Source organism: Microcebus murinus, chromosome 1 (assembly GCF_040939455.1).
Source record: "Microcebus murinus isolate Inina chromosome 1, M.murinus_Inina_mat1.0, whole genome shotgun sequence".
Classification (NCBI taxonomy): domain Eukaryota; kingdom Metazoa; phylum Chordata; class Mammalia; order Primates; family Cheirogaleidae; genus Microcebus; species Microcebus murinus.
The window spans coordinates 753,813-777,844 of NC_134104.1; the positions used below are offsets into that span (position 1 = coordinate 753,813).

Consider the following 24,032-nt stretch of genomic DNA (forward strand, 5'->3'; position numbering starts at 1 on the left):
GCTGGTTCCTGATGCAGGTGGCTCTTTGACACCAAAGGGATGCTCCTTTGTGCACTAAGCCTCTGCAGCCTGGGGCCCTGCCCCTGGAACCTGCTCTGCACTCTCTGCCACACCGCCCCTGGGCCTGCTCTGCACTCTGTCTGCCACACACCCTGGGCCTGCTCTGCACTCTGTCTGCCACACCACCCTGGGCCTGCTTTGCACTCTCTCTGCCACGCAGCCCCGGCCAATCCCCATGACTCAACCCCTCTCAGCCTCGTCTCCTCATTCTAAATAGGGACAATGAAATACCCACCTTTCAAGATTGTGAAAAGTACTCTATAATTTGCAAAATGCTATACAAAAGAGAATTTTAAGCCTTATTTCTCCAGTATAATTGTAAAGTAAAAATAGGAGATAAGAGAAAGGGACAAAGAAAAATATGAGGATGCATTTACCACGTTATTCCTGACGGCATCCAGGTCTACACAATGCTAGGATTTGATAATTTGCTGAAGCTGAGAAGAAAGGAGACATGTGCTATGTACTCTGGGTAGAACAGTCTCCTGACTTTACCTTCTTTCCTTTTCTGTGAATAGGGGCAGCCCGCAGGAGCCTACACCCCCTCCCTGCTCACATGTAGAAATGTACTTGGCAAAAGGAGTGGAGCAACAGCCCTTCCGTATACACTAGCACATGAACAGTCATTCGTCTGCCCCAAATCCATCACTGACAGCCGATCCTGCAACAAGGCACCCTTGCTGAGACCTTCCACACTCTGTGCGGAGCTGCTGCTGGGCCTCAGACACGTCACACTTGCTGTCTGACCAGGGTTAACTTCTGTCTCAAGCAGAATAGGGGTGGGGAGGTGGGGGTTGAAGAAAAAACATCCCCAACAACATAACTTTACTGTACATGCCCTCTTCTTCCATTCTGCAGACGTAAGAACACTGAGATTTTCTTGCTGTCTTCTCATGTAATGGGAACACCACAGACTCCAGGATGGAGAGGTCTGAACCCTCCCCTCAGTGCCTGCCCCATAGCTCTACTCCCTTCCTCCAGGACAGCTCCACCAGTGCTGGGAGGGGCAATGCCCACCTTCGATGCGCTGCTGAGGAGAGGCAAGAACTCAGGTGTAGGGACGGGCTGCCGGCAGCACCCCCCACTGCAGCCATGCTAGTGCCTGCTCCAGCTGGGATAAGAAGGGAGGCGGGCAGCACCATCTTCAAGGTCTCCAGTTTGACTTTGGTCACCTGTGTATGCCATTCTGCCCCAGGAGGCCCTGCGCCTCTCCTGGCACCAATCCAGATGGCCCTGTGCTGCTGGCTGGGGAAGTGCCTTGGCTACCCCATCACTGTCCAGCTCATAGGGTGGGTGGCAGGGAGGGCACCAAGCCCCTGCTTGTTACCACTCTCATCCATCCGTAATTTTCAAATTACTTTCCTCCCCTGATGCCACCTGAGGATGTCCCCAACTCACTCAAGCAAATAACCAGACAGTCACACATAAGCACCTCTTCCTACAGGAGGCAAGCCTGTAGGGGGTATCTTCAGATCCTACAGGGCCCACTGAAGCAGCGGTGGCCAGTGCCCAGCTGTGGAGCCCGCCTGCGGCAGCTGCAAACCAACATAAAGATGTCCAGGGCTGCAGAGGCCTTCACAGACATGGGCCTGGGGGCCACACTGCTCACCCGCAGGGCAGGACGGCACCATAGCCACAGGATCAGGCAGCCACGGAGTCCAGGCAGTGAGAAGCCCTTATCTGTGTCACCCGACGCCTTCCTCCCTAGGTATGGACACTGCAGACCCATTTCACAGGGGCACCGGTCCCTGGCATGGCAAAGCTGGGATTTCAACCCTGCCCTGCTTACAACATCCAACAGCCTCCCACGGCCCGAGGGAAAGTGCAAGCGTCCAGCCCAGCCCAGCCCAGCCTTCCCCTCCCTCCTCAACCTGCCCACATCCCATCCCTCATCTTCCTGAGGTTCCCACCCTCTTTTCCAGCACAGCTGGTGAGCCCACCTCCACAGAAGGCCCTCTCTGCAAAGCCCCCTGGGCCGTCCTGCCCTGCTACTCACACCTAGGTGTCCAGGTACCTCCAGCAGACAACGTAGGCACTCAATAAATACAATTGTTTTTAATGAATAGTAAACCAAGAGCGGAAAAGTACAGGGAGGGTGAGCCATCAGGGCTGTGATTTCAAAGACCACCCTGACCATGGAAGACTTGGCCTCAGCTCACCCCAGCCCCTGCGCTCCAGCTGTGTGAGCTGCTGCAGCCTCTGCCTCCAGCCAGTCACCCCCTGCGTGACTGGAAAGGAGAGAGGAGGAAGCAGGCAGGAGAGCTCAGTGCTGCACCAAGGCATCCACCAGGAAAGCACCCGAGGGACCTGAGAGTGGAGGAAGGAGCCGACAGGTCTCTGTCAAATCGTGGAGAGAAGGCAGAGACCCTGAGAGCCCCATAGGGGCAGCCTGACCAGCTCAGTGAAGGACACCAAGGTCCTGGAGAGATGTGCACCTCAGCATCACGGCTGCTCCATATGTTTAAATTTCAGTAGATCACAGCAAATAACTGGATAGGTCTAGATCTTCACACACTGTTTCTGTTTTCACACTGGATTATTTAACCTGTTTTGCATGCATAAATCAAACATGTGCTAATGTGACGCATTAGTAGATGCAGCGATAGGCTCCAAACAGCACATGCTGTCTGGAATTCCTCCCCAAGAAAACTACACCCAAGTGGAGAATGCGCAGAGACACACAGGCAGGTGCAACTACGAGAGCCTAATATTTGATGTGCGACGAGAGATGTGGCTTTAAAGCTGGACATGTGCCCAGCACATCGCCACGTGCTGTGGGCATGGTGTGAGAGCCCCTCCCTGTGACACCTGTGTCCCTGAGAGGAGCAAACACACTGAGGACATGGGATGTGAGCTCTGCGTGTTCGCCTGTGGCCACCTCTGCTGGCCTTCCACTTGCTCTTCTGCAGCTCCTCGTATACCCAGGGCCCCGAAGCCAGCAGGGAGAGGCCGGCCCAGAACACCGGCGCTCATGTGGGTGGTGGGCAGGCCAGGGCCAGACTCAGAGGGACTGGCTGCTGTGTGCCAGGACAGGGGAGCTGGCTAAGGCAAGGCCAGCAGCCTTGGGCCAGCACCAGGGTCCCCTTGAGGCTGTCCACCACAATGCAGGGTCACTCCACACAGAGATGTCACTTCCTCTAGCACCACAGCAGCCAGATGCAGGCTGAGAGTGCCGCAGGCTTGACAGATGAGTGGGGAAGTCAAAGGTCACTTGGTGATGGTCAGTGCTGTCACCAGAGTTGGAGAGTGGCCATAGCAGAGAATGTTCCAGGGTCAGAGCAAGTGGGTGTGCCAGCAAGGATGGGTGGCCAGCGGGTCCTAGAGTTGGGGACGGGAGCTCCATGCTTGAGACCCCAGAAACACAGGCTGGAGTTAAGGGAAAGTCAGCCCTCAGGCAGCAGGGCCCAAATAAACAAGGTCGGATAAAGACAGCCACCTTCCTGGGCTGTGGCCAGGTGAGGCACATGGCCCGGTGGGAGTGCCATCTCACTTGGGCTGAGTGAGGACACAGGTGTGCACAGCACAGTGCATGGTGCTCGGCCCAAGAGCACAGCACAAAGGCCCAGTGGGTGACCAGAGCAGACCACAGAGCCCCGAGGGCGGGAGGCAGCCGTGCTGGCTGTGTTGGGTGGGGTGGAGTGTTGCAGGGAGGGCCTCAAGGCCATGGCCCAGCATGCATCTCCAGACACAGTCATGTCGGTGCCAGCCAGGCCTGAGGTACTGACAATGCGCCAGGCACCGAGCTCAGTTCTGGTGAAGAGTTGCCAGTCCCATCCTATGCCTGCAAAGGCGAGGTCAGTGTAACTGCGCAGGACCAGGAGGCCACCCTCATGCTCAGAGCATGCAGGCTGGCTCCTGCGTCCCACGCCAAGTCATGCTGGGGCAGCCCTGAATTGGTGTCTGTGGGTGGACCTGCCAGAACCTCTGGCTTGGCCTGGAGAGCCAAAGAGAGCTCTCAAGGAGCAGCAGTGCCTGGCACTTCAGCCTGAGCCTCAGGGAGGGCTCTGCCTGCTGCAGCTCTGTGTCCATCCCCTGCTGCTTCACCACATAGCCGCCCCTTCAACCACGAACCATGATTCCACAGAGAAACTGGTGAGAACCACTGTGGAGTCATCCTCAACAGTAGAGAAAACACACTGTGGGTGACAGGGCATGAAGCACTGCCAGGTGAAGATGCTCTGCATCCCACCGGGACCCTCCGCCAGACGCCACCTACACCGCCACCAGGCAGTGGGGAGCTTGGCATCAACCTGGCAGATACACGAATAACCTCTGCCTAGGTCTTGGAGCCTCCTGGGCTCAGAAACAGGGACGTCACCTCAAAAGACTACTTGTATTCTGCTTGTTATACGTGTTTTCACCACATTCTGAGGCATTTATTTGGTAGTAATTAAAATTCTAGTTTGATAAAAGTACTTGAGAAGCTAAAACAAAGGAAGCCTGGCTCCTGGCACCCCGGGCTCCAGGTGGCCCCTGCAGTGGACCAAGTACCTGGCCCTTGGGCCTCGGCTTGCCTTGGATCAGTCGCCCAGGTGCATCCAGAGCACCACCTCCTCCCAAAGTCCCACAGGAGACCTACCCTGAGGAAAGAGCCACAACCTTTCCCACTGAAAAACTAATTCTGCCAACAGGACTCCTATGCTTGGGGGTATGTTCCAAGCCCATGGATGTCTGACACGCAGAGAGTACTAAACCCTATAGATGTTAAGTTTTTTCCTACACATATACCTATAATAAAGTTCAATTTATCAATTAGGTGCAGGGAGAGATTAACAACTAATAAACATTACGTGAATGTGATCTCTCTAAGTGTCTTATTGTACCATACCATGGGTAGCTGAAACCATGGAAAGTGAAACTGCAGGTAATAGGGGACTCTTGTACATTCTTAGTTGATAACTTGAATGTACAGAATAAGAATCATGAAGAACATCTATATATCTTTTACCCAGTTTCTCTAATTGTTCCAATTTCTCCAATTATTCACATTTTGGCCCACTGGAGAGTCATGCACTTGTTTGTTCATGTGTTTGTTCTCTCTACAGACTCACACCATCACATCATGCTCCTTTATCCCAAATGCCACAGTGTGTTTCCTAAGAATGAATCCAGATAACCAAGTACAGTTAGCAAATCAGAACACGAGCACTGAGACAACAGTTACCTAGCCCCGACTGCCTGCTCCCCAAGCCCCACCACCAGATATGTTCTAAACTCATTATGCCCTCATATTTTAACTTTTCATTAAAAAGAAGAAGAAGAAGAAGAGGGCATTCTAGAGCTGTGAAATCTGAAATACTGTATAAACCTCACTCTATTCCAAGAAGTATGAGAAACTGAATTTCACACAGTCAAATCCCATACAAAGTTTTTTTAAAAGACAAAAGAAAATAAGAAAAAATGACATCTCTAATGGCAACAAGTACCTACCATAAAGACATGCTAACAAAAATATAAAAATTAGAATTTAGCATTTTAAATTGGTAAAAAGAAATTAAGATAATGATGTAAAAGATGAAAAAACAGAAATCAGAATTAGAAAAATGAGTCATAGAACTAGGGAAAGAATTGGAAATAAATTGTTTTCAAATGAAGATAAAAAAATTAGAAGACACAAAATATCAAATCAACACAACAGACAAAAAATAGAAAGCTTTCAAAATAATAATAATAAAAAAAGAGCAATGAAAAGAATTCAAGAAAAGTGACAGACACAGAAAACAAGTAAGAACCAACGCCTGGGGAGTACACGCTGAATCAGAACTCAATAGCGCCCGTCTTAAATTTAAACACAGTGAGAACTAAGGCATGTTGAATCAATGCACCAATGTAGTGATGACTGCAGCGCTGTTTTCAGAGGACACAGCTACCTGCAAGTTTTTTTTACGGACTATTTGCACAATTTTTATATCATAATATCGCTAAGCTCATAAAATGATTTGGGAAACTTCTGGCTTGTTTCTATACTCTACGAATGACCTTTGCTTTAGCATGTCTGGGAATACGCCTGCAGAGGGGTCATCTGGTGGCCTGAATGCAGACTTGGAGCAGCAGTTTCAGTTACTTCCACAGTTACGGGTCTATTTAGACTTTCTGTATCACACTGAGGCAGTTCTGTTGATTTACACGTGTTTTCTGGAAAATTGTTCATTTCATTTATATTTTCAAATTTCTTTGTGTAGAAGTTGTAAGTGGCAGTCTCTTAAAGTTTTAATAACTTCCTTTCGGCCAGTTACATCTACTTTCTGATTTCCCAAGTTTTAAAATTTTTCCTTCTCCCCTTGACCAAAGTGGCTAACAGTTTAAGTATTTTGTTGGTCCCTTTTCAGAATTTGTTAACCAAGAAACAAGTTTCCATGTTCTACTACATTCATCTCTACTTTTACCTTGATTCATTTTTCCTACTTTGTCTTGCAATATTTTGTAATTCTTCCTCTAACCTTTAGAGTCATACGGCTAGTTCATTTATTTTAACGGTTTCTAGCTTTCCAACATTTTCTTCTGAGAATTGCTTTGGTAGTATTCCTCATGTTTTGACATGCAGTGTTCTCTCACTTTCATTACTTTTTAAACAGTTTGTGTTTTATTTAAAAAGCATTCCAAAAAAATTTCCAAGCACATAATGGAGTCTGAGTTACCTTTGGTTACCATTCTGTGGTTATTTTCTGATTTTACTGCACTTTATGATTTCTTTTGAAAATAAGATTTTCTTCAAAATCAAACACATGGCATGTATATTTGTGAATGGTCTTGGCATGTTTCAAAAGAGAAGGAAAGAAAGAAAAGTGTACTGTGTGTTGAGAACAGAGTTTGAGAAGAATGCCGTTCAGGCCCTTCGTGACCGTGTGAACGTGTGTCACCGTGATTTGTCAGTTGAAGTTTCCCACAATGGTGCTGGATTTGTCCAACTCCTATTCTTATTTGCTTCCTATATACATCTCACAGCTATGTAATTAAGCACATGAAAGTTCACGATGATCGTATCTTCTCAGAGGATTATAACTTAACAAAATGAAGTATCTTTGTCCCATTTAATGCCTTTTGTCTTTTTCTTGAAAATAACATTGCTAGGCCTGCTTTCTGTGGATTAGCACTTGCTTAGTGTTCCCTTCCCATTAACAAATTTTCTGTTTCTGGGTAATTTTTAAGACAATCTGAGTTCTGCCTTTTAATTTAAAAAAAAAAAAATCTAACCTATATATTGAAACCAATGCATAAATAATGTCTTCCCTTATATATTTCCTATGATTTAAAATTTTTTCCCTTCCATTCTACCTTTTGGTGAATTGATCAGGTTTCCTATATTCCAGGTTTTTCCTGTAGAAATCTGAAATTATACAATCTGTGCCTATTCCTCTGGTGGTTCCTTATAAATTGTTGATACATTTAAATGCACATTTCTATAATATAGGCTCAAGTAGAATCTATAGATATCCCCCCAAAACCCTGAAGTTCAGTAAACTTTCATTTTTCCTACTTCTCATTACTATATACATATTTGAGATTTTTATTTCAAATATTATTTTAATTTGCATACTAATATTTAGACTAGTACATGCTTTTGCTACCATTATTTGTGGTATCAAAAATTATCCTCTTTCATATGGTTTTTTTCATTTTGTCACAGTATTAGGGATGAGATTAGTGACCTCTGTGTCCTTTACTATTTTAAGATACCTTTCCTTTGCCCTTTAATTTGAATTCTAGTCTGGCTGTGTCTAAAATTCCAGGTTTAAAATCATTTTTTGCCAAGTACTCTAAAGATATCACTCTAAGTAAATCTAGACTATAACTTGCCATTGAGAATTCTGATGCCAATTGAGAGCCAGGCCTTTGCAGAAGCTGATTCCCACCTCCCATCTCCTCCTGCTGAACACTCTGGAGTTTTCTCTTGGCCATTAGTACCTGAAATTCTGCCCTAGTGTGTCCTAGACATTGTGTCTTCCGTGTGTCCTGCTCAACCCTGGTCAGCCTTGTGATGTGTTCTGAGCTCTGGGGATGTTCTTCCAGCACCTTGTCACTGTCCTCCCCTCAATCTTCCCTTTTCTCTCCTTTTCAGACTCTCAACAGAATGTGGAGTTTCTCAAAATCACTTTCAATGTCAGCTTTTTCTCTCACTCCTCTACCTATGAGTCCTGTGGGTCTGTGTGTGGGATAGCCCTGGGCCCTACAGGCCTGAATTCTGCAGAAGCTCTCAGTTCTGTAGGTCTGTACCCTACAACAGTCCGTGGTCTATTCCTCTAACCACTGACTCCTTCATTCTGTCCATCCTACCATTCAAGCCATCCTGGTTGTTCCATTTTGACACACCTTTACTTTCCAAAATCTTTGGTTGTTTCTTTTCAAGGAGCAACATTTTCTTCCACCTGAGTCTTTCTTCCAGTGTGCCTTCGACCTGCCCTCGGTGCTCTCTCTGTTGTGCTGGTGCTTCTTTCTCCATTGCTGCTTTCCCTCCAAGGTGTGGTGGTTCTCGGCCACGTTCACAATTTTGCTTCTGAGAGGCCTAATGTGCCATCCTGGATACAACTGCTGTTTACTCTGGCCTGCCTCTGTGTTGCAGGCGGAGGAACTGCACGTGCCAATATCTTGTCTTCTTGATGTGCACCCTGTCACTCTCTGGAGTTGGGAGCTGTCCAGGACACACTTCCTGACTACCTGGGCCCAAGGCACACACTCTTGTCCTCAGTGTGAGCTGGGTGCACACAGCAGTGGAGCTCGCTGCATGTCGCTTAGGGGCAAGGGGAGCTGCCTGCCCCATCCCTCTGACTGGATGCTGCCCAGCAGCCATCCCCAGCTCCTTGAGCTCGCTGGTCCTGAGCTGAGTGCCCTAATCCTCACTCCTATCTGCAACAGGCCTCTCTGCATGTCTTCTGTGATGTGTTTATTCCACAAACTTGATCTGTTTCTATCTCTTAATAATCACCACATCTGGTCCTCGGGCCACAGTTACCAGTCTCCTGGCGTGTCATGAGCTTCTGTTGTTGCTGCAGTTTTATAGTTTGTCTCCCGGGGATTCTGGTTCGGGGTGTCAGCAGACAAGTGTTCTCAGGTGCCCATCCTGTTATAGTCCCCAGAAGACTGATTTGTACACTATTTTCTTTTCACAGACAGTTGATAAGCTACCCGCAGATCAGAAGCACCCTTTTTAAAGTTCTGGTTGATGAGATGAATCTCAGCAGCGGCAGCCTGGGCCCTGCAGAGGCACAGCCAGGTGGCTTTGGGGATAGCTCACCTGAGGTTCTGGCACAAGGAGGGGAGGAACAGCAGGACATGTCCCTGAGTGGCCGGAGCGAGCAAGGCTGTCAGCCTGGGCACAGGCGCTGCTCTGGGGCTGGTGACCAGGCATCGGCCAGCTCCTGTGTGCAGCTCAGCCCAGAAACGAACTGCTTGCAAGAGTAGGACCTAACCACGCAGTCGCTGTGTGTTCATTTAACATTCACCCTGTAATTTCTCTGTTGTCTGGCACTACCCTGTGTCACAACCTAACATTTGCAGCACAGTTAGGGTGTTAGCAGTTACCATGGAAACCAAGTACTATTCTCTAATTTAAAAAGGTAGTTGTATTTTTAAAAAATTTTAGTTATATTCCACTTTGATAGAGATTAACTTAGGACTGCCATCAATTGGAAAGGAAAGTCCCGTATGGCCATCTGCTCTTCTTGCAGTCCCAGTGCCTCCCTCCAGATAGTCTCTGTTGTCACTCTGCCCAGATTACACCGTGAGTCACCATCACCTGCTCTCTGCCTTCATGTCTGGCTCTCTTAGCCCTGCTGCTTCCTCACCCTTGCTTGGCGAAAGCTGCAACCCTATTAAAATGTCACCCTCTGCCATTCCACACATAGACCCATGCAGCTGTGTGTAACGGTGGAGAACACAACACACTTGATGTATACGCAACCCACACGCAAGCCACACACACACCAGTGCTCAAGCCCACTTCCTGGTCTGGTCGTGCTGCTAAATCTCCCAAACCCTCCTGCACAAACCTAAAGTAGAACCACACGAAACCACCTTTCACTGTACTAAAAAATGGGTGAATCCATGTTGTTTCACACCCATGCAAGTCTTCAAATCTCCCCATTCCCATGCTGGGTTGATGATCAAGTTGGAGAGGGGCTTCCTAGGGTGGGCCCCACCATCCGTGCACCACAACTGCTGTCCGGATGCTGGCCCCAAGGGCCAGCCTGTGCCTCCACTGAGCACCTGGGCATCTCAAGGCTGATCCAGCCACCTTCCTGCCCCTGCCATGGCTCCACTGGCGCTACAGCCTGCACAGGAACACGCGACTGCTTCTCTCACTTTCACAGAAACCCTGGCTTCCCCTCCCCTGCTGATCTCTTCACCTTGTCAGACCTAGCTGCTCCACCCCTGCTGCCTTTCTCCTAACTGCACCCCACTTTCACTTTTGCCCCCCGCCACGTCTAAAACTACTCCAGACCAGTGCTGACCTGCATGTGCTCCTGTGGCTTATTCCCAGCTCTCCCCTCCCTCTACCAGCCACAGGACTGAAGCAATCCCTATTCCCCGTCAAGGCTATCCACTCTGCTTTCGTGTCTCTGGGGTCCTCACTGGTCCCTCGGGCTCCACCTGCCATTCCTCCACTTCACCCCAGCTGCCATGGCTGAAGCACCCAGCCTCGCTGCCCAATTCTCTTTCCTCTGATGACTCTCCCTTGATGGCCCGTGCCCTTCCCTGGCAGAAACTGCCACGGATCTGCCAATCAGGACAAGTCCCCTCTCCCAGACCCCGTGTGCCATCCGACCATGTGCGCAGCAGCTCTGCTTGAGCGCCACAGCCCCTCACTTTGGCCAGGCCCAGGCCCGTGGTCACCTGCGCCTCCTCTGTCCTGCACGCCACTTCTGTTTTGAAGGCCCCATGGTCAGAATACATTCTGGGTCTGACCCTCACCACCTCCCACCTGGGCCCAGGTACTGGGTCCATCCACTCCCCAACCCCCATGAGTCTAAAGCGCTGCTGTAAGACCCTGACTCAGCTCAGGACCTTGTGCTCAAAACACCAAGCCATGGCTCCCACCCAGAGCCACAGGTCTCAGGACACCACGGGGCAAGGAGCAGCCTGCCCCTCCCCTCTGGGAGCTCAGCCCCATGCTCTCCCACTCACTCTGTTCCAGCCATGCTGGCCCCTAGCTGTCCTCAGCTTGAGGCCTTCACGCTGGCCATGCCCCGCCTGGATGGGGCTCCACCCCCGCTCACTGTTGCACCTTCCCTCATACCTCACCTGCTCAATGAGGCCAACCCCAGTGGCCCCATGAACACTAATAGCCCCCAAATGCACATGTGTACATGAATACATACACACATACACATTCACATGCACACATATGAGCAGACACAAGCACAAACACGTACACACACAGATGCACACTCACTACATGAATGCACATATACATGCACACACGTCAAATCATGTGCACACGTGTACAACTTGCATCACATGCCACACTTGCACTCACACATGTACATACACTCATACAGGAACACACACCCACACATGTGCACACACACACACACACACACACTCACCCCTGATCCCTGCTTGGTGCCTTTTCCTTGATCTGTCGAGTTTATCACCTTCTCGTGTTCTCAGGCATGACGTCCTCTCTGGACAGCTGCCTCTGGGGACAGGCTCATCAGTGTGATCACGGATGAATCTTAGGAGCCCAAACTGGAGCCGGGCACAGAGCATTTGTTTTGTTACTGTTGCTGAATAAATCTGTTCAATCTGGATGGCAATTCAGTTCTTCCAGCCTCATTTAAAGTCACTCCTAAAATCAATTCCAAGTCTAAAATGTCTCATTACCTCCACTAAGTTTCTAACCTGACCGACTCACGGTGTGACTAGTGAAAGAGTGACTAACAGTCTGTGTAGATGAAAAGTAACAGTCACTATATACTCCGGATCATGTTATTTAAGGAATAAAACATTTTTTCTCATTCACTACAAATTGGCTGGCCAAAGGAAATAGACAAGAAGCAGGTGAGCAGCAAGAGGCATTAACACTACCTCTGCCAGCCCACGGAGATAGGAGGTTAATGGGAGTCAGGGTGCAGCTCAGGGGTAAGATCTGTGGGCAGGAACAGGGAGGGCCCAGTCTGGCTGAGGTCAGGGACAAGCAGGCACAGGTGGGCAAAGCGGGGCAGGCAGGCGGGAGCACAGGTGAGCCATCATCTGGACCAGGATGGGGCCAGGCAGGCAGGTCACCAGCAGGCATAGATGACAGTACCTGGGGGCGTCTCCTTCTCCTGGCCTGGGACGCCTGTCCTGCCAGCCCACCTGCTCCCCGAGGGTGAGACACTGTCCATCTACCAAAAGCAAGGAAGAAGCATCACATCACCTGACAGACCTGGCAAGGCCAGCGCTAGGCACAAGACTGCATCCCGCTGCCCCTTTCACCCCTCACCATTCTGATGGGAGTTCACAGAACACCCTATTACCTAAAATTCAGTGTCATGGCCACCAGCAATTGTCAGATACTGCTCTGCAGGTCACAGAGCACACAATGTCCCTGGCTGTGCCCTCCTATTCTGATGCTGGTGCCTCCCTCCCAGTGGGACCCTCCCCTCCCCCAGCCTCTGCTCTGGTCTGTTTGAAGACCTTTACTCACAGTGAGTATCACCTGAGCTACACCTCAAAGCCTGTCTGTTTTCGAGACTTTTGACTTTTACTGTTGGCACAGTTTGCATCCTTGGTTATAGCAGAAATACATTTTCAGAAATCTGGCAACACATCAGTTGCCTGGGTGTGCTGTGGACCCTGGCCAAACCTCACTGCCTGCTTTAGGGAGCAAAGCCACCATGGAGGAAGGCCCTGCCCTATGGACAGCCAGAAGCTCGCCCGGGTGTCCCCTATAGCTGTGTGGGCAGGAATGCAGTGCCCCCAGGCCCAAGTAGGGCAGTGGCCTTGTGCTCTGAAGGCTCCTTGATAGAATTCTTGGAAGAAACACTTCCAAAAAACTCAGATGAAACTTCAAGATCTAGTCACTATCCTAATGTCTTATGTTCCAGAAATAGGCACTGGATTAGGAAAACATATCAAATCTTAAAAAGGAGGAGAAACTAATGATTTTTAAGCACTGTTATTATTTCCAAGCTATTAGTTCATGTTGATTATGCTGCACCTATATTTACTAAATTAAGAAGCAGGCACCATCACCACGACTACTAGGGAAGAGCCTCAGGCTCAGGGTGCTGCTAAGGGTCACACAGCTCCTGGTCCTTTGTGCAGAGGCACAGCTCAAGCCCGTCCTGTCTCAACAGGCATGTGCCTCCCTGGGACCCAAGATGCTGGTGGAGGGAGGCAGGACACAGGCTCTCATACTGCTCCGGAGGGTGCAGTTAATGCGCGGCCACCATACTATTTACAGCATTTTAACAGCTATCACTCTGCATTCCTCCTGTGGGAGCTGCCACGGTGCCAGAACACACCTGCCCTGTGTATGGGTTTCCTAGGTATGGGTTTCTCAATTATTAAATTACAGGAACACATCATGACTTGGAATGAACATATAGCAATATATAAAAATTCTTTTATTAAGTCATACCTCTTAAAACTCTTCTTGGTCTTAGGTGGTTTTTGTAACTCTTCAAAATGATGGATATTTAAGCATAAAGAGTACTATCACAGAGCTCGCAATCAGTGTTAACACCCCAGTGGGCCCGCCCAGAGGCCCTCTTGGCACATGCGACTGAGCTGGCCGTGCCTTGTTCCACACCTCTATGTTGTTCCTCACAATCAATACATCTTACAATTTTTTGAATCAGCACTTTCAGAGCTACCTGGGCACAGATGTGAAACACTGTGCATTTTTAATTTCAGAGATGTTAACTGGAATCGTCTCCTTTCAGGGCTCTGCCAGGTACATCCCCAAAGTTGCTGAGCACTGCTTCTCATGCCACAGCTTACGCTGCTCACTCCCAAATGCTTTAACCGCTGACAAACGGGGAGGCAGAAAAATGTTCCCTCATCATTTTAATTTTTTTAAACTGTAACACTGTGAACATTTTAGTGAGTCTGAGCTCTTCCCCACGATTCCTGAATAGCTGCTCCCTGGAGTGTCTAAGACTCGGAACAGCCGACGCTGCCCCCAGATGACATGGGGTCACCAGCTTCACACCCTCCCCACCTGGGCTATCCCGCTGTTGTTGGTTCTTCTACTGGTAATCTCAGGACGTCCCTAAATCCCTATTTATTGGCTAATCAGCCTGAAGGAGCAGGGGCCGATTTCCCTGCCCCTCCGTAGCTCACCCTGCACTGCCCTCCTGGCACCTCTGCTGCTTGTGCAGCTTCGCAAGTTTGAAGTCCTGACACCTCAGTCCTCTGTGCCCTGTGACCTTTCTCTGTCCCTCAGTCCCATCGTCATGAGCTCTTTCAGCAAGGCTTGTGACAATCACTTTCCCTCGGTTCTCATGCATTTGGAAATGTATCACTGAGAATATTCTTTCTCTAAAGATTTTGTTATGTTTTGCTAGGTGGAAACATCTGGGGCTAGCCAGGTTGCTCTCCCTTATAAATGACAGAGATGTCTATAAGAAAATGGATGGAAACTGACAAAAGCACTTGGAGAAGAGATCTACATGGCCAACAGACACAAGAAGGTGCTCAGTGGCATTCACAATCGAAGATTTGCAAATTAAAACCAGACACAGAGTACACACCCACCAGACTGCCTAAAATGTAACAGTCTGGAAATGCCTTGTCCAGTACTGGCAAGGCCGAGAGTCAGAAGAACTCCTGACACATCCCCTGTCATCTCCTGCCACTGAGGCTTTTTGTTCTGAAAACCTTTCTTCTGTGAGGGGAAAAAACTGTATTTGCTAATTTTAATGAAAAAATTATGATACATTCAATCCCAACTAAAGATAAATGCTTTTCACAGGGAGAAATATATGTCAATTGAAAAATGGAAATAAGCTGAAAAAACTGATTTAAAAAAAAAAAGCACAATTTGCGCAAAAAATGTGACATGAGGAAGACTGATGGGTGTGCCAGAGGAAGAGGAAGAGGCTCGTCAGGGAGCTGGCTGGGGGAGAACGTGCAAGGGAGGGACTCTAGGGAAGACACGTTCTTATTCCTGCACTATTTTCACCACCAATTTATGAACCTTTTTGAAGGTCACAGTGATTCTGCGCCTAAGTGTGTTTATAAACAGAGTCACAGCACAGCAAAGTACTATTAGGACAGAACACATGGAGATAAATTCACAAAAGAGCAAAGTGTCATAGGAGATGCTACCTTTCAGCCTCTTTCGCAAGATGCACACATACAAAGCAAACAAAAACTGTATGGTGTTCATCCAAGTACTGCACACAATGGACACGTGTTCCATATTTTCTGGTGGAAACAGTTACATAAATTGGTGAGTATCCCTTTTTTTTGAAACCATATTGCTGAAATATTCCTCCATATAGTTTACTTATTTAATGTATCTTGGGGTAAGAAAGTTATTGTAAGGAGGGAGGAGGATGTTGCTATCCAAAAGTTGGTATATATCTTTTAAAGAGCAAGTACTAAGAAAAGGGGCTGCCTGAACAGTCACTATATAAGGAAAGTCTGTATTTTGCTGGTGGAAGCACAAACTACATGAAAAAATAGGGCTGGGCACAGTGGCTTATGCTTGTAATCCCAGCATTCTGGCAGACCAAGGTGGGAGGATCACTTGAGCTCAACACCAGCCTGAGCAAGAGCAAGACCACATCTCTAGTAAAAACAGAAAAAATTGGCCGGGCCTGGTGGCGCATGCTTGGTAGTCCCAGCTACTTGGGAGGCAGAGGCAGGAGGACCACTTAAACTTAGGAGGAGCTTGAACTATGATGACGCCACTGCTCTCTAACCCAGGTGACAGAGCGAGATTCTGTTTCCAGAAAAAAGAAAAAAAAAAAATTGAATGGCATCAGCCAGCAAAGTTGAAGCCATGCGTGACCCATGGCGCAGCAATTCTACTCAGCTATGTGCACCCAGAGACGCGTGTGCATGCGTGGACCATGGAGCCTGTCCAGATGCGCCTCGTCCTGTGAGGGCAGTGGGCCATTTCAGAGTCTGGCTGCTTTTAAGAGTTTTTCTTTGTCTTTAGTTTTCAACAAACAACGAGATGTCTAGATGTGAGAAGTCTATTTTGCTTATTTGCTGCTTTGCTATTTATTCATTTCAGAGCAGACTGTTTCATGAATCTCAGTGTGGACGTCTTCAGATGCTTTGGAAAGGTCATGCCCATTATCTTCCTCTCCTCCCTGGACGCACAGTGTGTGTCATCTGAGCTTGGACTCTGCCCCTGGTCTCCTGCATCCCAGCTGGTATGCAGCTGGTTCTCTTTCTCTTCTGCTGCCACACAGACAGACTGCACTGAACTGCCCCCAACGAACTATGTCTGTTTTCCACTGTGTCCATTCTTCTGTTAAACACATCCAGTAAATTAATTTCAGATCCTATATTTTTCAGTTCTAGAATGTCCACTTGAGTCTTTTTATAGATTATGATTCCACTTGTAATTCTCCATCTTCTCATATATTTTCCATCTATTCTTCTTTTTTAAAACAATCATAGGTATTTTAAAGTTTGTGTCTGGTAATGCAGTTACATAAATTGTCTCTGAGTGCATGTACCATCTATTTTATCTGTCTTTCACTCATTGATGCTTTCAGTTCAGATCAAACTTTTTTAGTGTACACTGATCATTGTGGTTAAAAAATAATTTAGGTTCTGGACAACGTCATCTTGCTCCAAAAAGAGGTGCTGCTTTCTTTTGGGGAAAAAAAAATCAGCATTGAGATATAACTGACATAATAAAATGTACATGTTGTATATGCACAAACAGAAATGTTTTACCTACGTCCACTCACCCATCATCACCACAGTCAAGCTGATGAATGCATCCATGCCACAGCCACTCGCAACTCCTTCCTCTCTACTCTCTCTGCACCAACAACCACTGATTTGTCTTTGGACACTACAGAATTTGCTCCTTTTAAAAGATGACATAAATGGAATCCTAAAGTATATATACTTATGATTTTGGTCCAGCTACTCTTACTCAGCATAATTCTGTTGCGATTCCTCAATGTCATTTTGTGTATCAAGAGTTCACGTGCATTCATTCCATTGTATGGACAGGCCACAATCTGTGTACCACTCATATGCGGACAGACACTGGCAGCGTAAATAAACTGCTGCAGATATTCCAGTTCAGTGTAGGTGGATTTGTGCTTTCACTACTCTCGGGTAAATTCCTAATAGTGGAGTGCTGGTAGGTAAATATTTAATAAGATTCTAGTTTGATTGCCAAAATGGTTCCAAAGTAATTGTGCCATTTTACCATTTTACATTCCCACGAGCAGTGTGAGAGGTGTCCCTCGTCCTTGCTGACACTCTGTGCTACCAGCTGTCCATGCAGGATCTCACTGTGCTTTTGCTTCGTGTCCCCCTAAGGAATAGATGCTGAGCATCTACTCACGTACTGTGTGCCAGCCACGTATCTTCTTCTGTGAGATGGATGTTCAAATCTTTTAGCCATTTTTAATTATATTATTTGTTTCCATAGTACTGTATTTGAAGAGTCCTTTACACATTTTGGGTACATTTGAGATATGATTGGCAAATGTTTTCTCCCAGTCTGTGGCTTATCTTTCCATTTTCTCATAATTTTATGTTGCCTCAGAATCTGTTTTGAATACAAGTTAGACTTTCTCATACCAGAAGGAGGGCTTGGTCACCCTTGACAAGTTCCTAGTTCTCTGCTGCCCCTGGTTTTTCAAGGTGGTTCATCAGATATCTGCCTTATACCACCATGTCGTGGGGACTGCCTTCCTGTGGAACTGTGTACAACCAGATTTGCCCAGTGACCCCCACATTCAGCATGGATTGCTTAGATATGCCCAGTGATTCACTCAGTCACAGTGTAAAGCCCACAGAACTCGTGCCTGCTGGCTCTAAACCCACCCGTTAGAACTCCCTGGGGGAAACCTGCTTGGGTAATGCCTTGAACCCCAATAAAGGCTGTGGCCCAACAGATCTGAGGCTCTCTCCCTTGCTCCCCACTCGCTGGTTGAATGTGCCCATCCCAGATGGCTCCCCCCTCCCCACTGGCCCTGCAAAGCTGCCCTCTTCTCTCTGGGACCTGTGGTAATAAAATGTTCCTAATGTTTCGTGTGCTCTGTGAAGCTGCTGACCATACACCTGGACCCAGCTCTCCTCCTGGCCAGGGCTCTCCTAGACAGTGGCTATCTTGATAGGAATAAACTGGACACAGGCCGGACAAGAGCCACAGAGCATCTGCCATACCAACAAGCTTCTTGTGAGAGACGCCTGGTCCAGGGTCAGACCAAGTGCCTAAGCAGGCAGTAGCTGTCCACCTGGATAAAGAAGAATCCCATCAAAGCTGTAAACAACCCCAGAGCAGGACTGGAATTTATAACCAGTCTCCAGAGAGACCTCAAGACCAAATCAGAGGAAAAGTCACAACAATGTATTTTGAAGAGTAGAAATTTTTGAATTTGATGAAGTCCAACTTATGAATTTGTATATTTTATGGATAATGCTTTTAAGGTCATAGACAAGGAAACTTTGCCTAATGCAAATAACAAAGTCATAAAGAATATCTCATGTTTTCTTCTAGAAGGTATATTTTTGAGTTTGAGATTTCTGATCTACTGTAAGTTAATTTTTATAGATGATGGGAGGAATACATGAAAGTTTTTTTTTCAATCTGGATATACGATTGTTCCAGCACCATTTGTTGAAAAAATCGATACTTTTTCCCACTAAATTGCCTGGGCACCACTGTTGAAAATTAATTGACCATATATGTGGGGGTCTATTTCTGGGCTTTTTATTATGATCCACGGATCTACCTATCTGCCTTAACACCAATACCACACTGTTATGATTACTGTATCTATAATAAGTCATAAAATTGAGTAGCATTAACTTGTCAGATTTCTACAAAAAGCCTTTGGGATTTTGAATGGGAGTCTACTGACTCCATAGAGCAATTTAGGGAGAATTAACATCTTAACAATATCGAGTCTCTGATGAACACAGTGTATCTCTTATTCATGTCTTCAGTAATTTCTCTTAGCAGTAGTTTCTAGTTTTCAGTGTTCAAGTGCTGTGTACTTTTTGTTCAACGTAGCCCTGATTTTTCAGTTTCTAGTGCTATTGAAAATAATATGTTTTCAACCTTTAATTCTTTTTTGTTAGCATCAAGATATGGAATATATATATATATATATATATATATATTTTTTTTTTTTTTTTCCAGAGAGAAGATCTCACTCTGCTGCTCAGGCTGGGCTGCAGGGACATGATCATAGCTCACTGTAAAATTAAGCAATCCTCCTGCCACAGCCTCCAGAGTAGCTAGGACAACAGGCTCCTGCCATCACACCCAACTAATTTTTTTTGTTGTTGTTTTTTGTAGAGACAGGGTCTCACTGTGTTGTCCAGGCTGGTCTCCAACTCCTGGGCTCAAGTGATCCTCCTGCCTTGGCCTCCCAAGTTGCTGGCCTGCAGGTGATTTTTGCACATGGATCCTGTATCCTGCACCTTTGCTAAACTCACTTATTAGTTCTATAGCCTTGTTTTGATTCTATAGGATGTTCTGCAGAGACAAACATGCTGACTGACAATATAGTTCTTCCTTTCCAGTTTTGATGCCTATTTCTTTCTTGCCTCACAGAACTTGCTAGCGCCTCCAGTAAAATACTGAATAGAAGAGGTGAGAGCAGGTTTCTTTGCTGTATTCCTTACCTTAAGAGAAGTATTTAGTCTTTCCCCATTAAATACGACCTTAGCTCTAGATATTTCATAGATGCCATTTGTCTGAGGAAGTTTCCTTCTATTACTAGTTTCCTGAAGGTTTTTATCTGGAATGAGTGCTGGATTTTGTCAAACGCTCTTACTGCATATGCTGATACTGTTTTTCAGTTTTAGTCTGTTAACATGGTGAATTATGTTTTAAAATGTAAAAGATACTTTGCATTCCTGGGATAAACCCCAGTTGTTTTTTCTATGCTTTACATTCTGTTTGCTGAAATTTTATTAGAATGGTTTCACTTATGTTCATGATGAATATTTGTCTATAGTTTTCTTTTCATTTAATGTCTTTGCTTTCATTATTAGGGTAATTCTGGCCACCTAGAATGATTTGGGAAATATTACTTCTTTATCAATTTTCTGGAAGTGTTGATACAGAATTGGCATTATTTCGTCCTTAAATGTTTCTTCCTTAACTGTTGGGTAAAATTCACTAGTGAAGCCACCTACCTGGAGACCTTCCTCTGGGCAGGGGGAAGAGGTTTCCAATACAAATATAACTTACCCCATATAGGACTATTAGGATAATCTATCTCTACTTGGGTGAACTTTGGTATTTTCTTTCAAAAAATGTGTAGTTGCATTTAAGTTATTCAATGTGTTGGCATAAGACTGACCATGGCACATCCTTTTAATACCTGCAGACTCTCCAGTGACATTACCTTTGTCATTCCTGATATTCATAATCTGTCTTCTCTCCTTTGCTCCTTTGTCGGAGTAGAGTTTTATCAGTTTTATTAACCTTAAGAAGCACCTTTGGTTTTCACTGACTTTCCCTATTATCTTTTCTAGTTTATACTTCATTGATTTCTGTTTTGACTGTGGCTATTTCCCTGACTCTGCTTACTTTAATTTGATTCTCTTCTTCTGGTTCCTAATGATGGGAGCTGCGGGCATTAACATGGAACATTTCTCCTTTACTAATACAGGTACTTAGTGCTATAAATTTTCCTTTAAGTGTTGTTTTGGTTATAACCCAAATATTCTGACATATTGTGTTTTCATTTTCATTCACTTCAAAATACTTTCCATTTTTGTTTCTTTTGGATATATGGGTTATTCAGAAGTGTATCATTTAGTATGCAAGTATTTGGAGATTTTTCAAATACTTTTCTGGCATTGATTTCCAGTTTAATTCCATTATGATCAGAGAGCATACTTGGTGTAATCTAAAATCCTTTAAATCCACTTTATGGCCCAGATAGGTTCTATTACAGTAAATGTTCCATGTGCATCTAAAACATGAACCTGCTCATAAAGAGACCCTTTCTCAGACCTCACCCACTTCATGTTCCCATCCTGAATAACAAGGATGGAGAAGAGGGAGAAGTAGTATTTCTGACTCCCACTAGGCACACCTGTGAGACAGCAATGACAGCAGATGAAAGCAACTAACTCCACTGTTTCCCCTCCTTCCTCTTAAGTTGCGATCCTGGGAAAAGAGAGATGAGGACGAACTTTCATTAAGGTTGTGAGGGCACAGATGGAGCAGATGGATAGAAGTAGAAATTCACTGAGAAAACTGTGTGTCCCAAAGGGATATGAGGGAGGAAAAATATAATCCAGATATATGATCTCTTCCATAAAATTAGACTGTCAGAGAAAATATGAAAATTGGGTCATTTTGGCCTGTGAGGAAGACTTTGTTGCCCTAATGTCTAAAATTTGCACCTGTTTTGATTTAGCTAATACTTGGAAACTAATGCTAACCTTAAAAGGAAAACCTATTCCTTAGCCTAAATAGTTTGAGCCTGCTATGAAGCCTTAAAAAAATAAAGGAAGAAAATGAAATCCTGAAGCAATTAACTCTAGTCTTCTGTTGTTTAGCAAGAACACCTATTTGATATATTAAACACACTGAATTCTCTCCTGCACTAAACTATTGTCCTCGTTTTCCCACAAATATGAAACTAAATTCAAACATATTTCACCAGAGGAAATAAATATAGTAATTATAACTGCATTTGCTATCTGAATATATTTCCTAGGATCATGTGACCGAAGAGGTCAGCACCTATCTTGGTGTCCCCCATTATTTCTGACAATGGGCCACCCACATGGCCCCCAAACACCTTGGTGACAAAGAGCTAGCACCTTGTGCTTTTCAAGATTGGCCACTGGAACCCTTCCTGTATTTTCTCCTCCTGAGCCTACACTGATCCCTGAGCTCCTGCCACGGGCCCCAGCTGTGCTGTGTGTAGCCCAGACGTAGCCCCGCCCGTGCTCTCCCCATCATCAGTTTTCCCTCCCTCCCAGCCACCCTGCACACTTCTGTGCTCGGGCTATATGCTAACATGCCATCGTGGGAGAGGGGCTGTAACATCTGCTGGGACCTGCTGTGCAGGCCCTTCCTACCCGCCACTCCTTAGAGCCCAGTCACAACAGGAAGACACTCCACTAGCAACTGTGGTTGTGGCCACCATCCCCCAGCAGCACCGGCCCCTTGTTCAGGACAATGTGACGTGCTGAGATGCTCAAAGCTTACATTTACTTTTTAGTCACTTACCACACTAAAATGCTAGTTAATACTGTTAATACTCAACCAAAAATCTCTAACATCCACCATGTGCTTCAAATAAAATTTTAATGAATTCATGAACATGCTACCTATGGTACCCTGTGGGGACTATTAGCCCAAGTCCTGGTCTCAAAATAGATAATCTGCTGGATATAAACAAAGGAAAAGCTGAATGTTCCAAAATTCAAATCCTGATTCAAGGCAACAAGGGCAGCTGTGTCGTAAAGCAGTGACGAGGGACAGAGACACAGCCCCCTGGCTAAATGAGAGGGTGGAATGGGCACTTCTGGCCAGGATGGAGAGCTAGCCCAGGGGGACTGCTGGTCCAAGCACATGCATGTGACTCTCACCTTTCCCAACTTCCACTGAACTGAGTAAAGAAACCAGAAAGACAAACCATTGCAGACCTCAGCAGTGGGGCCTCCACTTGGGTGGGGGCAGGTGAGGGAGACCCTGGGGTCACCTGCTGGCAGAGGACGGCCCCAGCCAAATGGATGCCACATGGGACCAGAGACCACAAAGCCTCCTCTTTAGACTCCTGCTGCATGTCCCTGGCCTGGGAGAGACATTGCCTGCTGAACTGCTGTGCAGCTTAAGTCAGAGGGTCTCAAAGGGGATCAAGACAGACAAGGAGAGAGCCCAGCAAAAACCATCCACGCACACCAGGACAGAGACAAGACCAGGCTGCCTTCTCCTTTGGGGAGCAATAGCCAACAGAATGAAACACAGAAGCCACGGAACAATCCTGCCACGGAAAGAAACACACAAAAATACAACAGGAGGTAGAAGACCATATGTTCATATGTACAAAAAGAAACAATTTAGTCAACAGCCTGCTATGTGCTTTCAGAGTCAAGAAAGAAAACAAAAACTCGATGAAACAAGACACCAAAAAACTGTAAGACAGAAATCAAAAAAGGAAAGGGAAAAACAAGAAACAAAATTATAAATAGAATTTCAAATAGCTTTAGATAGACGTCCGGAGTGCTAATCATGAGATGGAACAATTACCAAAATTACTAAATCACTAATGCACTTTGCTCATTTAGTGGCTGTATTCGTAATCTTTATTGGTGTTTGATCTGTCAGCTGGAGAGTGGAGCCCCTTCTGTGGGGCCTTAGTGTCTGACATGTCACCCAGCAGGAGGCTGCCAGGCCACCCTTTGCCTTTGATCACATATAGTGTCTGGTGTGGGCCAACACCTGCCTGCGGCCCCTCTGTGTTCCCCACGCCTGTAGCGGTGGGAGCCACCACACCCCCAGGGCTCAGAGTGCCCTTTAATGAGGCTAATACAAGATCCCTGCAGGCTGTACAATGTCATGGAAAAGTTCTTTTTCCATCTTGAGCTTCCCACAGACTTAAAAATAGAGTTTATTGTTCCCAATGGGAGATATGCAGATTCTACTGGGTGACTTCCAGAGCCACTGAGCTGCAATAAGCTTTCCATGAAATATGTGGTCACATTCCTATTACCTGTGGGATGAGTGGCCCTTTTCCCTGCCTGGATGTCACGCACCAGTTGCACTAAAGAAGCCCTGTGAGAGAGACCACCGGCCAGGGTGATGGATGGCAAGGCAGAAGAGCAGGACTTGAGGACTGAGAGACATCTCGCAACCAGGGTGGAGC

General features: G+C 46.4%; 1 protein-coding gene across 13 annotated transcripts in view; it reads right to left on the reverse strand.

The window, feature by feature from the left end:
* PCBP3 (poly(rC) binding protein 3) overlaps positions 1–24,032 on the reverse strand; it is a 254,498-nt gene that overhangs the window by 121,693 nt on the left and 108,773 nt on the right. The window contains exon 1 of one of the 13 annotated variants that reach the window (XM_012780055.3): positions 12,305–19,263. The exons of the other annotated variants lie outside the window; for them this stretch is intronic. The gene's annotated coding sequence lies outside the window, so the exon portion shown is untranslated. Of the gene's footprint in view, positions 1–12,304; positions 19,264–24,032 lie in introns of those variants that run through there. 13 annotated transcript variants of the gene reach the window in all.